The sequence below is a fragment of the Zea mays genome, chromosome 1 (assembly GCF_902167145.1).
Source record: "Zea mays cultivar B73 chromosome 1, Zm-B73-REFERENCE-NAM-5.0, whole genome shotgun sequence".
In the NCBI taxonomy this organism is placed as follows: Eukaryota; Viridiplantae; Streptophyta; class Magnoliopsida; order Poales; family Poaceae; genus Zea; species Zea mays.
Genome location: NC_050096.1, coordinates 252,818,640 through 252,834,212, shown reverse-complemented (window position 1 = coordinate 252,834,212; position 15,573 = coordinate 252,818,640).

Genomic DNA, 15,573 nt, shown 5'->3' with positions numbered 1-15,573 from the left:
GCGACACCTAGGATGGCACGTGGTGGGGCGGGGGAAGCGTGTGCTAGGCGTGGATGGGGAGGGGAGGCCCGGTGCGGTGAGTGGCGGCAGTGTCCGAGGCTCAAGGCGACGATGGCCTGGGCTCGTGGTGTTAGCCGAACGTTCCTCGCGGTGGCCGAAGGTTCCTCGCGACGGCATGGAGCTCGACTGCGTGCCTTGGGCAACGGCGGGCAGGGACGCGTGCACGGAAGAGCGGCGACGGGGAGACAGGCGCGCATGCAAATGAAAGAGAATAACAAAGGCGATGTCTGTTTATTTTCGTGTTTCATCTCTAGTCGTCAAAAATAAGTCCTAATTTTTAACGGCTGGATCTAGACCGTAAAAAATAATCATTATTTTAGTTTTCTGTTGGAAGCCCCAAAAATGCATTATGTTTCTGTTGTGGTAGGTTATGCTTCTCGCCACCGCCCTAACATTTTGCGCCATATCATTGACGAACGACTTTAACAATCAAACGATCGAGCGGTGCAATCGATAAGGGCCTTATCCGACATTCCGTCGAACAAGGCATGATCGTCGTCGGTGTCGAACTGTGCGTTGGCGGTTATGCGGCGCCCTAGCTTGATGGTGGCTAGCTCAGCCTGGCACAGAGGCCACGGGGACACCCCGCAATTGAGCATGTCGTGCGACACCTTTCTCGTCGCTGATTTGTGTCGACGCACCACCTTACTCTAAGCTGACTCAATCGCCATCACTGTTCGATGGCCTAAAAATCTGAGTGGTCAAGTACTCAAGGGTTGGTGTCGGTTGAGTTCGACCTTGCGGTGGCGGGTTGCCATGGAGCTCGGACGCAATGTTGGATGTAGTGGCCTCGTAAGAAGCAGGGTGTGTACGTGGAGTTGTTCAGGAAAAGGGAAAGTGAGAACAAATGTTCCTACGGCAATGATTTTTCGCTAAATTTGGTCGCCAAATAATATATGGTTTTTATCGCTCGGATTTTGTCTACTACATTTTCGTGTAATGGATCAGTCATATATATATATATATAATATATATAATATATAATATATATATATATATATAATATATATATATATATATAATTGCAAATGAGCATTGAAGCAATTAAGGATCGGATGCTCACTGGTCTCTTTTTATCTAGTGTGTATGACTCTCCTCTATGCATTGTATTTGGTAGACAGTCCTTGCCAATAAAAGGATGAGGATTTTCAATTGTTACCGGATTATCAAGGAGAGAAGACCAAGTTTCTGAGCTAGACCTACCGGTCCATGACTTGTGCCAGAGCTAGTTTCAAGTCAAAACAATAACACCATTTTTGTTATTATCCATTTTTTCAGTATCCACACGTCAATAAAAATTTTTCTATTATATTGTTATGTATAGAAAATTATGTGAGAAAAATAGAATGATTAAGATATTCGCATACGATTGTGCAAAGGTAATAGTTGTGTATAACAAGCTCAATTCGAAAGATGTCCCTCGTGGTCAATGGAAAGATGTTCAATGACCACACAAAATATGGGGACAAGAGAGAGGATTTTACAATGTTTCTTTGTTCTTGCAAGCAAATCTCTTTGTTTCCTACGGCCAGCTTAAATATATCTGGAAGTGATTTTGGCCCTATACATGTTTTGAGTCAGGGTAGCGATATGATTGGTGCCAGGACTATCTGTGATGATCTCAAGTTGAAAGCAGATAAATTTCAGACGTGATCAATTACAAGAAAGCAACCACACCCACTATCCAGGTATGCGTACTTTTTCTTATAGTAAGTTTTTTCACTTAGTAATATATATGCTTTGTTTGAACACACAAGCGTTTATTTGATATGCACATTGGCAAGTACATTTTATTATGTAAAAGCAAAAACACATGTTGATCTCCACAAAAGATATGATATGGATGGAAAGAACTATGGCAACCTTCTGGTTCCGGTAAGTAGACAACTGTAATCAATAACAATAGATATGATATACATTGATTGGTCAGTAACAATATTTTTCGTTCGGTAGAATTTGCAGTAATAAAGTGTACCATCATGTAATTACCCATTTTTTATAGCAATTTTTATATGGCTCACTAACCATTATTACATCGTTCAGTAATATCTACGTTTAAGAATTCAGTAATTTTTCTTATGTCTATAGCATGTAAGTTTATACAACTGCTGGATTTATCATATCAGTAAATTATAGCTAAAGCATCAGGTTAATGCATTAATAACATTTTTACCCTGAATGCATGATTAACATTTTGACAAAGACAAAAGAATGCATGATAACATCTTGACAAAGTACAAACAGGTGTACACATCATTCGGTATCCCTCAGAAATTCACACCATATCCAATGAATATATTAATCTAACACCACAAGCCTAATTTGAAATAAGCATATGCCGCCAAAACTTTGTACAGATATGATTGTGCATAGGTGCATCCAAGTTAATTCTGTTAGTTGAACCTAGTTTTCTTCACTATAAGTGTGGTCCCAGCTCTCAAGAAACTAAGGAAATGAACTACAGAGTGGTCTCTTGCTAGGATATATACAACCATATAAAAACGAATAAGCTAATTATGACTACTACCTCTGTTCCAAAATATATGACGTTTCTGATGTAGTCTTCCAAGCAAATGGCACATGTTGATGATGTACACTCAACATCTTGCACTTTTGTGTGAAAATAAGACTTGACATTGCTTAACTAATTGGTTGTTCATTCCATGGAACTACCGAGCTTGGGGAGGGCGAGCAATGTCCCATCCTATCCGGTGTCTCCTCACAAAGAAACAAGCACCTAGGATAGCAGACATAACAAGCAGTGATATAAATGAAATTGCCATAAATTGACCAAACTAAGTTCTCGTATGTTGGTATTTTCCACAACTCAGAATCAGTTTGGCAAAATAAAATAATTTAAATTCACCATGGAGCAAAGCTGCACAAGGGCGCTGATTGCCTGATTCACACATCGTCAACTGGAACTACCTAACATCAATATGAGAAGGACAAATGATAGCTGTAAATTATGAAGATAAAGTAACAATATCCAAGACAACAAAACATAGATGATATTGAAGCAAGATATCAGCCCAAATCATTTACATTCAAATAAAACAAGTTTGATATATTATCAAATAACACAAACAGACCAAGAAAACAACGAAGAAAACTGCTAAGATGATGATATCAGTTCAAAAACACCATGCATCTGTTGGGGACTTGTTCTTAAATGCTAAGAGTTAAGAACAAGGCAACATAAAAAGTGTTAAATGTTAAGATCCTTCGTCCTTCAGTACGTTATATCCCTTCAGATATAATGAATTCCGGACGAAGGTTAAGAAGATTATGAAGGAAGAGACCTTCGTAAGCTCGACAGATGATAAAGAAGAATGCATATATGAAATATAAATAATAATGCAGGAATTATCATCTGCTTATATTTTTTATTTTCATTATCATATCCATAATAACAAATTATAAATGTACCTTCGGATTGACGGAAAATAAAGGTATAGGCGTGATGTGAAAAGCGAATGCCAAGTCAGCGTGAACAGTACGGGAGTACTGTTCATCTATTTATAGGCACGGGACGCAGCCCGTGTAGAATTACATTAATGCCCTTTACATTTATCAATAACTCTATAGTAATTCTTCGAGGTCTAATTTGGCTTTTCATCTTTAAGTCGGTTCCCCTTTTCTGCTGTCATGCCGAAGCTTTTCTGCGCATAGCTTCGTGATCATCTTATCCTTCGTCATGATCGTCTTCCGTCCCACTCAAGCTTCGTCTTGACCAGACACTTGTATACCCGTAACCTGATTCCGAAGATACCTGTTCACATATTTCACTTGGAAAACATTGTCAAATCATGTTTTTGAGGACCTTCGGAAGCCGAAGGCCCCCAACAGTAGCCCCTCACAATTTTAATTTGCTGGAATAATAAATTCATATTGCGATATGGACGAAGGCTTTAAACCGAAGGTCCGAAAAAACACCTTCCCTTTGCTAGAATAGCAACAGTCATTGACAAGCGGGACCCTCCAGTTTTCAACGCACTAGGCGTATAAATAAGAGCTCACCACGAGTTTATTTGGCACGCTTTCTTGCCATCTGCTCTTGCTCACTCAACTTTTAGTCCTGTGCGCGACAACATTTGTTTGACTTTTTAAATTTTTGAGCTTCGGTTTGGGGAGCACTTTCTCAGCGTTTTCGAAGATGTCTGAGGATAAGAAAGCTGTTGGTGATTCGAAGCTGAGCCTTTCTGAGGAGATGCATCTGGGCTTTCTTCAATCAATGTCAAAGACCAATACAGAGAAGATACTAGGGAGATTTTGGAGGGTTTATCTGAAGATACTGGTGACAGTGATAGTTATGATGCGGATAGTGGTGGTGAAGACTCCGAAGATCGACCTTGGCGACCAAGCCATGCGGTTTTTGGTAAATCGAGTATTAAAGAAAGCCATCTTGTCAATATGAGGGGCAGATATTTTCGGGACTTGTCTATTGTGAGGGCTGACGAAGGAGAGAAGACTTGTCCGACTCCCAAAGAAATGAAGTCGTGATATTCCGGAGCTTCTTAAAAGCTGGACTGCGATTTCCCTTGAGCAGTTTCGTCGTGGAAATACTGAAGATATTTGAAATCTACCTTCACCAACTTACCCCCGAAGCAATCATAAGGATGGGCATCTTTGTGTGGGCCGTGAGGAGCCAAGGTTTAGAACCTAATGCCAAAAGTTTCTGCAACATACATGAGCTATTGTATGAGACAAAACCCTGGGGTAAAGAGCAGTATCACAACAACTTTGGCTGCTACAGCTTCGGCGCCCGGTCTGGGTCAAGCTGCCCCGTGCCAACCTTTCGAAAGAGGTGGCCCGACGACTGGATGACAGAATGGTTTTATGTGAAGAATGACTTGAAAACACGGGAAGATATTAAAGATATCATTATGCGCCCTATCTGGCAACGCTTCGGCCTCCGGAGGCTGAAGGTGGAAATGGATGAAGCAACCGAAGAATGCCAGAGAGCCTTCGGCGTGGTTTGCTCTTTTATTGGGACAAGGGATTTGGTTCAAGAACACATTGCCTTCAGAATATGGCCACTTGTAGAACAGTGGGGAATGTCGAAGGAGACCGTTAAAGAAACTGATGAAGGTGGGTTGGTTAGACTAAAATACACATTCCAATACGGAGATAAATTCGTCGAGTCAGATGATGACTGGCTAAAAAGTATTGAGACCGTAAGTGATGAATTGCTTGGAGTATACTCAAAGGCCGAAGATACTGCATTATCAGCGGCCTTCGGAGGCCGAAAGAAGAAGAGACTCAACCGAGTATTTGATGCAATTGGATTTGTCTACCCCGACTACCGCTATCCGACGCGGGGTCAAAAAAGAAAGAACACATCCTCTGCAAAGGAAACTGCTTCAGCCGCTCCTAGCGAGCCGGCGCCGAAGAGGAAAAGGGTAAAAGTTCTCACACACCGGCCTCGTTATATTGAACCGGCCACAGTGCCTGAGTTTGTCGGTGAGACCTCTTCGGCCACCGAAGCTAAAGAGCCAACCCCCCTGCCAAATATTGAAGTGCTGGCTGAAGTGCCAGCGACGGAAAAAGTAGAAGAACCGAGGGCTGAAGAAACAAAGACATCAGAAATTTTAAGTCCTTCAGCAAAAATTGAGGCAGCAAAAAGCCAAAAGGGTCCAGCAGTGACCCCTAAAAGAAAAAGGATGGTTAATGTGCTAGATGTTTTGGAGACGATTAAATCTTCAAGCACGACACCAAAGAAAATTGTTGAAACTTCCGAAGTGCACACTGAAGCCTTTGTCGCCGAAGCTTCAAAGTAACAATATGAAACTGAAGTTGGGCCTTCAGAGCCCGCCAAGGTGAAATCCTTGGAAGCCGAAGAAGCAGAAATAGCAGAACAAATTTTGGTTGAAGAAACTGGCACTGCTGCCCCCAAAGCATCTTCCGAAGTACTTGATTATATTGTACGACATGCTTCGGGAAAAAGATTATCTGAAGAAGAGATTTTTGAAGCTAATCACTATGCCCGAGAATTGAAGTATCCAAAGGGGGCCTTAGTATTCAATGGTACAGACGAAGATGACTTCTTATACTGCCTCCCAGACAACAAAGAATTATCTGTCTGCCGGGAGATGACTAGAAGTATGGGGTTTCCGAAGCTTGAAGCTGGCATCTGCGCTATGACGAAGGACGATCTTGCAGATAGCCTCGCATACAATAGTCTGAAGGTATGAAAATTGTATATTTGGAAGTTTATAAATTTTGAATTATTCTTTAATTCTTATACTAATTCTTTTCATATAGGGTTTAATACTTAGCAATGCTTTGAGAGCGCAAAAGAATGCCGAAGACGAGAGCTATAATATTGCTTTCAACAACCTACGAACAGAGGTTATTAAGCTGAGGAATGAAGCTTTGGAAAAAGATAAAATTCTGCTTACATTGGTGGATAAAATAAAGGAAGACGAAGCTACTTCTAAAGCTCAAGCTGAGGCTCAAAAGCGCGAAATTGAGGATCTTCGGAAACAGCTAGCCAGAGCTAAAGAAGAACGCATACTTGAAGAGACGAAACGAGAACTTAGTGATCAGTGGGCAAATCATTTAGAAAGAAACGTTGAAGAGCTTCGTGCATCCAAGAAAAGGTGCTATGACAAATCTATGGAATGTGCTAAGAAAATAAAATCCAGCTTCGCCAGCGTTGGCGCATTCTCGAGCGAGGAAAACTTCACAAGGGGTAACCCCGAAGGCCCGATTGAATGGATCAGTCACGAAGCTGAGGCCTTTGAGGAAATTTTGAATAGCCGCGGAGACATATGTGCCTTTTCGGGTGCCAGGGGGATTGCTACTATTTTGGAGAGGAAAGGTTGTGAGCATGTAAAATTTTTGGCACAAACCGAAGCTGCCTTATCCTCCGAAGATATAAAAAACCCCTCGGCCGAAGCAAGCCTGGTCGGTGGAAAATTTTTCATCGACATCTGGGACAATGGTGGCCGAGAAATGGCCCAATAAATTATTCAAAAAAGCGAAAAAGGCATCCATGATGCTAGAAAAGTAGCAGAGGCCGCTGAGAAAAGCGCAGAGCCCAAAGGGCAAATAGGTATTAATTATGGTTTTTGACTCTTCATTGTAATTTTTTGATTTCGAACTTGTTCACGGTTTGTAATAGTAATATATATGTATCTTCTCTTCCCTCAGAACCTGCTGAGCTATCTCCGGGCCCCCACACGAAGGGGGGTGACGAAATTAGACAAATGGCCGAAGCCATAATGGATAAAGTTGTTGATCAGCTACTAAACGAAGCTGCAGAAGTAGTCCTAAGGGAAGATTAGATGCTGTTGTAAAAACATTTAGAATGTAATGTTTGTTGAGAATCATGTGTAATATTGTGCAACTTTGGATGTAATATATTAGCTGTTCATAGTTCTATTCTTTACAATGCATGAAACATCATATACATACCGTTTTTGAGCCTTCGGCGAAAAAACACCTTCCCTTCTTTTCATGCTTCGTAAATAATATCTGTGTTCTCATAAAATCAGTAATCAATCCTCGTAAAATCAATAATCAATAGATCCTTCCATTTCAGAGTTTGACGAAGGCATAACTTTTCAATGGCTATTTTTGTGCCTTGTCACTATTTCTTCAAAACAATCTTCAAATATCAATATCGAGACCCCCCTTCTTGCGTTGTTGATGCACTATGATGTATGACGTTATGCTATGCAAATGATGTAATGATGTGATGTTGTGCAAAATGATATTTGCCGAAGGTTGACATTTATTTTTCACTTTAAGCCTCCCTTAGGAGCTTCTTCGCCTTTTACTTCAGCGGAATCAGCGTTTATTTTTCGCTGTAAGCCTCCCTTAGGAGCTTCTTCGCCTTTTACTTTCAGCGGAATCAACGCTTATTTTTCGCTGTAAGCCTCCCTTAGGAGCTTCTTCGCCTTTTACTTTCAGCGGAATCAGCGCTTATTTTTCGCTGTAAGCCTCCCTTAGGAGTTTCTTCGCCTTTTACTTTCAGCGGAATCAGCGTTTATTTTTCGCTGTAAGCTCTGCATTCCCTTCAGAACGACTTTTGAGCAAAAAACTTACACTGCGCTCCCTTAGGAACGACTTTTGCTGCTTCGAAAAAATTGCACTGCGTTCCTTAGAACAATTTTTTGATAATTCGAAGGTCCTCCGTGCCACCATAAATTCTTATGCTTAGGTAACTCAAGCCTGCTTCGGCTGACTCTGTTGTGCTGCAGCTTCTGCTATCTCCTTTTGCTTCTAGATGGTAACATGACACATCCTGGTGGTATGGCCCTTGTCTTCACCATAGAATAGGCAGTAAATTTTTCTCGGCTGATCCCCAAATCTTCCCCCGAAGCCCCTGGCGCCTCTGCCCCTTGGCGCTGGCGGCCGGAAAGAGCTTTGCTGCTGCCCCGAAGCTTACGAGGAATATTGTGGCCTTTGCTGTTGACTCCCTCTATCATCACTTTGAGTAGAGTTGTGAATTGACCTGACGTGCCTCGGATGGAATCTTCCTCCGAAGCCCCTGGTCATTTCAGAGAACCTGAATGCTTCCTCCCTTCTTTGGCGAAAGTCATTGTCGGCTCGAATATACTCGTCCATCTTTTGGAACAGCTTCTCCAAAGTTTGAGGAGGCTTCCTGGCAAAGTATTGAGCTGAAGGTCCCGGCCGAAGCCCCTTAATCATGGCCTCAATGACAATTTCATTGGGCACGGTTGGTGCCTGTGCCCTCAGACGCAGGAACCTTCGAACATACGCCTGAAGGTATTCTTCGTGGTCCTAGGTGCACTGGAATAAAGCTTGAGCAGTGACCGGCTTCGTCTGAAACCCTTGGAAGCTGGTTATCAACATGTCCTTCAGCTTTTGTCATGAGGTGATTGTTCCTGGCTGAAGAGAGGAGTACCAGGTTTGTGCAACACTCTTGACGACCATGACGAAAGACTTTGCCATGACTGCAGTATTGCCACCATACGAAGATATGGTTGCTTCATAGCTCATCAAGAATTGCTTCGGGTCTGAATGACCGTCGTACATGGGGAGCTGGGGTGGCTTGTAAGACTGGGGCCATGGTGTAGAAGCATCATCAAAAGCAAAATTTCCATGATAGAAATCTTCATACCAGTCGTCCTCATTGTAGAAGCCCTCCTGATGAAGCTCTCTACGCGGAGGCCTTCGGTTCTGGTCATCTTGAGCAAGATGACGAACTTCTTCCGAAGCTTCATCTATCTGCCTCTGTAGGTCAGTTAGACGAGCCATCTTTTCCTTCTTTCGTTGAACTTGTTGATGGAGCATCTCCAAGTTTTGGATTTCTTGATCCAAGTCGTCCTCCGGAGGCGTTGGACTGGTGGCCTTTCTCTTCTGGCTTCGGGCCTCCCTAAGAGAAAGGACATCCTGATTGGGATCCAGCGGCTGCAGAGTGGCAGCCCCTGTGGCTGAAGCTTTCTTCGGCGGCATGACGAAGGTGATGCTTGCCGAAGGTGTTCAAAGCTCAAAAAATGGACGTGAGTTCACCAGAGGTGGGCGCCAATGTTGGGGACTTGTTCTTAAATGCTAAGAGTTAAAAACAAGGCAACATAAAAAGTGTTAAATGTTAAGATCCTTCGTCCTTCAGTACGTTATATCCCTTCAGATATAATGAATTCCGGACGAAGGTTAAGAAGGTTATGAAGGAAGAGACCTTCGTAAGCTCGACAGATGATAAAGAAGAATGCATATATGAAATATAAATAATAATGCAGGAATTATCATCTGCTTATATTTTTTATTTTCATTATCATATCCATAATAACAAATTATAAATGTACCTTCGGATTGACAGAAAGTAAAGGTACATACGTGATGTGAAAAGCGAATGCCAAGTCAGCGTGAATAGTACGGGAGTACTGTTCATCTATTTATAGGCACGGGACGCAGCCCGTGAAGAATTACATTAATGCCCTTTACATTTATCAATAACTCTATAGTAATTGTTTGAGGTCTAATTTGGCTTTTCATCTTTAAGTCGGTTCCCCTTTTCTGCTGTCATGCCGAAGTTTTTCTGTGTATAGCTTCGTGATCATCTTATCCTTCGTCATGATCGTCTTCTGTCCCACTCAAGCTTCGTCTTGACCAGACACTTGTATACCCGTAACCTGATTCCGAAGATACCTGTTCACATATTTCACTTGGAAAACATTGTCAAATCATGTTTTTGAGGACCTTCGGAAGCCGAAGGCCCCCAACACATCCATATACATATCAGGACCCAGGTTGGCTCTTATAAATTATTAGAGCTAAACACACTTACTGTTCAGCTAAATATATACCAATTCGAAGTTGCTATTCCATATAAATAAGTTTACCACTAGCAAAAAAATTCTTAAATTAACGACTAGTGCTTGTAGTTTTGTGGTTGATATCCAATTGCTGTTTTTGGTAGAATCATAATCCTACATTACCCCAAAATGAAAACAAAGAATATAATTATAATCTAATATTTGGTAGCATACATAGTTAAGAGTACACAAACTAAAACATTCACAACCTATGTAAGCACTTGAATGGTAGCTAATGTGCTAATTTGTGCTCGTCACCAATAGGCCGTGAGTTATGATTTCGTGGAATGTTCTTTAGGAAAAGTTGGAAGCAATTCTTAAATGGGAGTGGTCAATCACCTTATCCTATGCCCTGAAAATGTAGTAGCATTTCAAAAGCACATAGGTGGAGCAAGTTTTTGGGATAGATAAAAACATATTTAAAGCCAAACAGAAAGGAAGATTGGTAACTAAAATCTTCAGCAGAAAAACAGAAAAGCATGAATCCAAGATTGAAAATAAGACAGCAAACAACTGAGTGGCTGTTTAGGTGATGCTAATTTTAAAAGGAATCTCAATATTGTATGCTAAAAGACAAAGAAAAAGGGAACTCCAGAATACTTGTATTTTGGTGCAAAAACTCTAGATTTCTTATATTTTAAGACGGAGGGAGTAGAATACTTATGCCCTGCACATTTTTAACACAACCAGCATGTTTGCTGTTATCTGGTTGTCAATAATGTTTTTGAGGTAACACTTCCTATGTTCATTATGTAATGTAGTACAGGGTCCTTATGACATAAAAAAGAACATTTTAAAGATCCTTTTTCATTCAATTGAATCCAAATTTAACCCATATGATATATAGTGCACGTATTCATTAAGGACCATATAGGGTATGTAACCTGTATACTATTATTGCGAGAATTCTTGTGTGATCCTTTCTCAGGAATATTAACAACATGCATTAGGAATAAGTAGGCAACATACAAAGAATCATTATTGTAGTCTCTTGACAGAGAGTTAAAGTCAATCAAAGATCCTTATAAAAAAAAGTGAATCGAAGATAGCTTCTAAACTCCTAATTCCACAGGCACAAAACCAAAATGCAACTTTAGTAACTTACAGTTCCTTCTAGGATTTTCAACAATGCTTGTTGAACACCTTCTCCAGATACATGTCTACTAGAATTTGCACTCTTTTCCAAGACATTCTAAAGAAAACAATGTTAGTAAGTCAGTAATGAACTTGCTTGCGTTAATGATGTCGCATCAGCTATAACCAATGGTACATTTACAATACGTGCTAATGTTTTCGCAAGCAATGTTTTTCCTGTCAGAAGATAGGATGGAAAAAGATTTAATTGTCAGCTCCAATTTATAGCTGCAACAGATCATTATATCATGGGCACGACTAATATGCAAACATGTACTAGGTGCAAGCACGCAAGGAGACATTTGGATCCGTTAGATCTAGATCCAACGGTATGTCATATTTAGCACTTAAACCCTTCCACCACCACCTGGTATAGCTTTATAAAAAAACCTAACAAACCACAATTATATTTACCATTGGATACAGATCTAACGGGCTAAAAAGTCTGCTTACACGCTTGCACCTAGTACCTGCTTGCATATATATCATAAGTAACAAATGGGAAACAATTTAAGGATACCAACACTGGGGTGAGGCAGAACCGCAGAAACACTAACATAAACATTATTTGAGTGTATCATTGTGTTTAAACTTGCTAGAGTGGCATCATCCAATATTCATGGTAGTATAACATCCTGCAAATGCCCCCCAAACAGCATCACATAGTGTTTTAGCTCAAGAAGTTTTTTTCTCGAAAAACGCAGGAGGGCTACGTATCATTCCATTAAGAAGAAATACAGAGATAATACAAAACAGCCACCTCACGGGGGCCAAGTACAGGCACACTGATACTCATCCATGTATAAAACACACAAAACTACTAACTCTAACATAGCCTACTGACCCGGGATGTGACTAGTTAGCAAGGATAGCTTTCTTGCTCTAGCCAGCTTCCACTTTTCTCGCTCTTGATCAGCCATCCTAACAGCAAGATCCACATTAGGTCTAGTTCCGTCGAAGACAAAGTTCCTTTATGGCAAGAGGTAGACCCAAATATTTGCAGGGAAATTGCGAGATCTCACAAGGCAACGAGTTTTGCAGCAAGGTCAAGTCTTGTTCCTCACATCTAATTGGGTATACATTGCTTTTCTGGATATTGGTTCGCAACTCGGAAGCCTCCCCAAAATATGAAGAATGTCCAGTACAGTACTAATATCTCTGACTGTTGGTTGGATAAATATAACCACATCATCAACATATATAGAGAATCTGTGTTGGGATAGAGATGGCAATGGGGACCCGATCCCCGATTCCCCGCGTAGAATTCCTCCATTAGGGGATGGGGATGGGGAAGAAACTTCCCCTGCGGGGATATAAATGGGGAAAATTTATCCCCCGACGGGTAAACGGGGATAGGGACGGGGAAGCATTCCCCATCCCCGTTCCCCGCGGGGACCCGTTAAACTTGCATGTGACGCTTTTTTCGTGTACTAGTTAACGACAAAATAAATAATTACCTTGTTAAGAGACCACTAATTGTACAAACATGTTCATTTTGATATATGCATAATGATTTCTTACATCTGACAGTGTGTATAAGTGACAATGTTTAACATTAATAACAAAGAACGTATGTCTTAATTATAATTTAAACGGCGATAGGGATCCCCGTTGGGAATTTATCCCCGCGGGAAACGGGGATGGAGAAGAAATGTTCCCCGCAAGCATTCGTGTGGATGCCGCGGGGAAATTTTTCGTCGCGGGGACGGGGATGGGGAGCTATTCCCCGACGGGGAATTTCCCATTGCCATCCCCATTGGGAAGCTCTAAAAGAATATGTTAGGTTGTTCAATCACTTTGTGAATTAGGATCAGGTGGAAGCCCCTTCTGCCCTATTTGGATGGGCACTTCCTGATAATTTGAAGTATTAGTGTTCTGGTCCCCCCCCTTGGTTGATCTATTTTGTTTTCTATGGATCCTTCTAAAATTCTTGTCTGGAATGTTAGGGGTCTTAATTCTTCTGTTCGGAAGTATACTGTTAGAGACCTGGTGGATTCCTTTCAGGTGGATATAGTGTGCTGTCAGGAAACAAAAATGTAACTTATTACTCAGGGTGACATCCTCTCCATGCTGGGAGTTGAGTTTACTGAATTTGTTTTTCTACCTTCTGTTGGTGCTAGTGGAGGAATTCTAGTTGCTTCGAAAAGAAATGTAGGACATACAGGAGTACAAAGGATGGATGCCCATTGTGTTTCTGTCCAGTTTTGCAAAGATGATGGAATTCCCTGGTGGTTAACTTGTGTGTATGGGCCTCAGACTGATGCTGAGAAAATTCTTTTCCTTCAAGAAATTTATGACATCAGGGCTGCTTGTGACGGGACATGGGTCATTGCATGGGACTCTGACAAAAATAATTCAAACCTAAATAGGGCTATGATGGGTAGATTCAGGTCTGTGATCAATGATCTTGCTCTAAGAGAGATACAACTACATGGTAGAAAATACACCTAGTCTAATCAGAAGGACAACCCTGTGTTGGTTAAGCTTGATAGGGTTTTCTGCTCATTGACATCATATTTCCCTAATGTTCTCCTTCAAAGCTCTGCCTCCCAAGATTCTGATCATTGACCCCTGCTTCTCGGTCTTAACGATAATTTCCATGGAAAGAAAGGATTTCACTTTCAAGCATTTTGGCCAAACATGGAGGGATTCCTTGATACTGTACAGGGTGCTTGGACTTCTGTTGGACCTTCTCCTTGTCCTTATCTGACCTTGCAAAGGAAGCTTAAAGAAACTTCTAGGAGAGGAGACTATAGAGTTGGAGTGATAGGTAGGTTGGCCATGTGACTTCCTAGTTGGCTTTGGCAAAGGAGCTTTTGCACAGGTTTGAGATTGCCCAGGATCTTCCTTACTCCTGCTGAATTGTGGCTTAAAAATAAGCTTAAAAAGCAATCCTTGTTGTTGAACTCATTCAAAAGCACTATGGCAAGATTAAGATCAAGAATCAGTTGGTTGAAGGATGGGGATGCAAACACCAAGTTTTTTCACATGCATACCAGACATAGAAAGAGAAAGAACTTGGTGACCAAACTCAAAGATGGGGAGAATACTTTAACTAGCCATACTGAGAAAAAAGCTCTTGTAGATTACTTCTATACAACCTTATAGGGCTGGCTGCAGGGAGGGAAAGAACTATAAACCTTGAGGCTCTTGGGTTACCTGTGCATAATCTCTCTGAATTGGATCTCCCATTTTCAGAACAGGAAACTTGGGACACTATTAGAAATTTGCCTTCTAACAAGGCCCCTGGCCTGATGGTTTCACTGGAAGGTTCTATAAAGTATGCTGGAATATTATCAAAAAAGATGTGCTAAAGGCAGTGGGAGCTGTTTGGCACAGAAATTTCACAAATATGAGCAGACTCAATTCAGCATATTACTATGATCCCTAAAGTGGAGGGGGCTGATCAGGTCAAGGATTTCAGACCCATTAGTTTGGTACATAGTTTTGCCAAATTAGTCACCAAGGTGCTTGCCAACGGACTGGCAAAAAAACTGAATGAGATAGTCTCCCCAAACCAAAGTGTTGTCATCAAAGGAAGATTTATTCAAGACAATTTCATGCTGGTCCAATAGAAATCCAGATTACTGCATTCTCAGAATAAGGCCAGATTGCTCTTCAAGTTAGATATAACAAAAGCATTTGATTCTATTTCTTGCCCTTTCTTGATTGAAGTAATGAAACATATGGGTTTTGGTCTGATATGGAGAGACATCATATGTGAGCTTCTTGGATCATCTACCACTCAAGTGCTTTTGAATGGCGGTCCAGGCACAATTATCCAACATAGAAGAGGCCTCAGACAGGGAGACCATCTGTCTCCAATGCTATTTATTATTTCTATGGATGTTCTGAGTTTTCTATTTTTCAAAGCTGAGGAAGGTTTGTTACAGCATTTATGCAGCAGGAAAAAATTACACAGAATATCAATCTATGTTGATGATGTGGCCCTGTTTATGCATCCTACCCAGGCTGATATCTCTACCACCCTTGACATCCTAAAACTTTTTGGGGATGCTTCTGGACTCCATAACAATGCTCAAAAGTCTAATGTTTATCCCATAAGATGTTCTGAGGAAACTATACTGGCTGT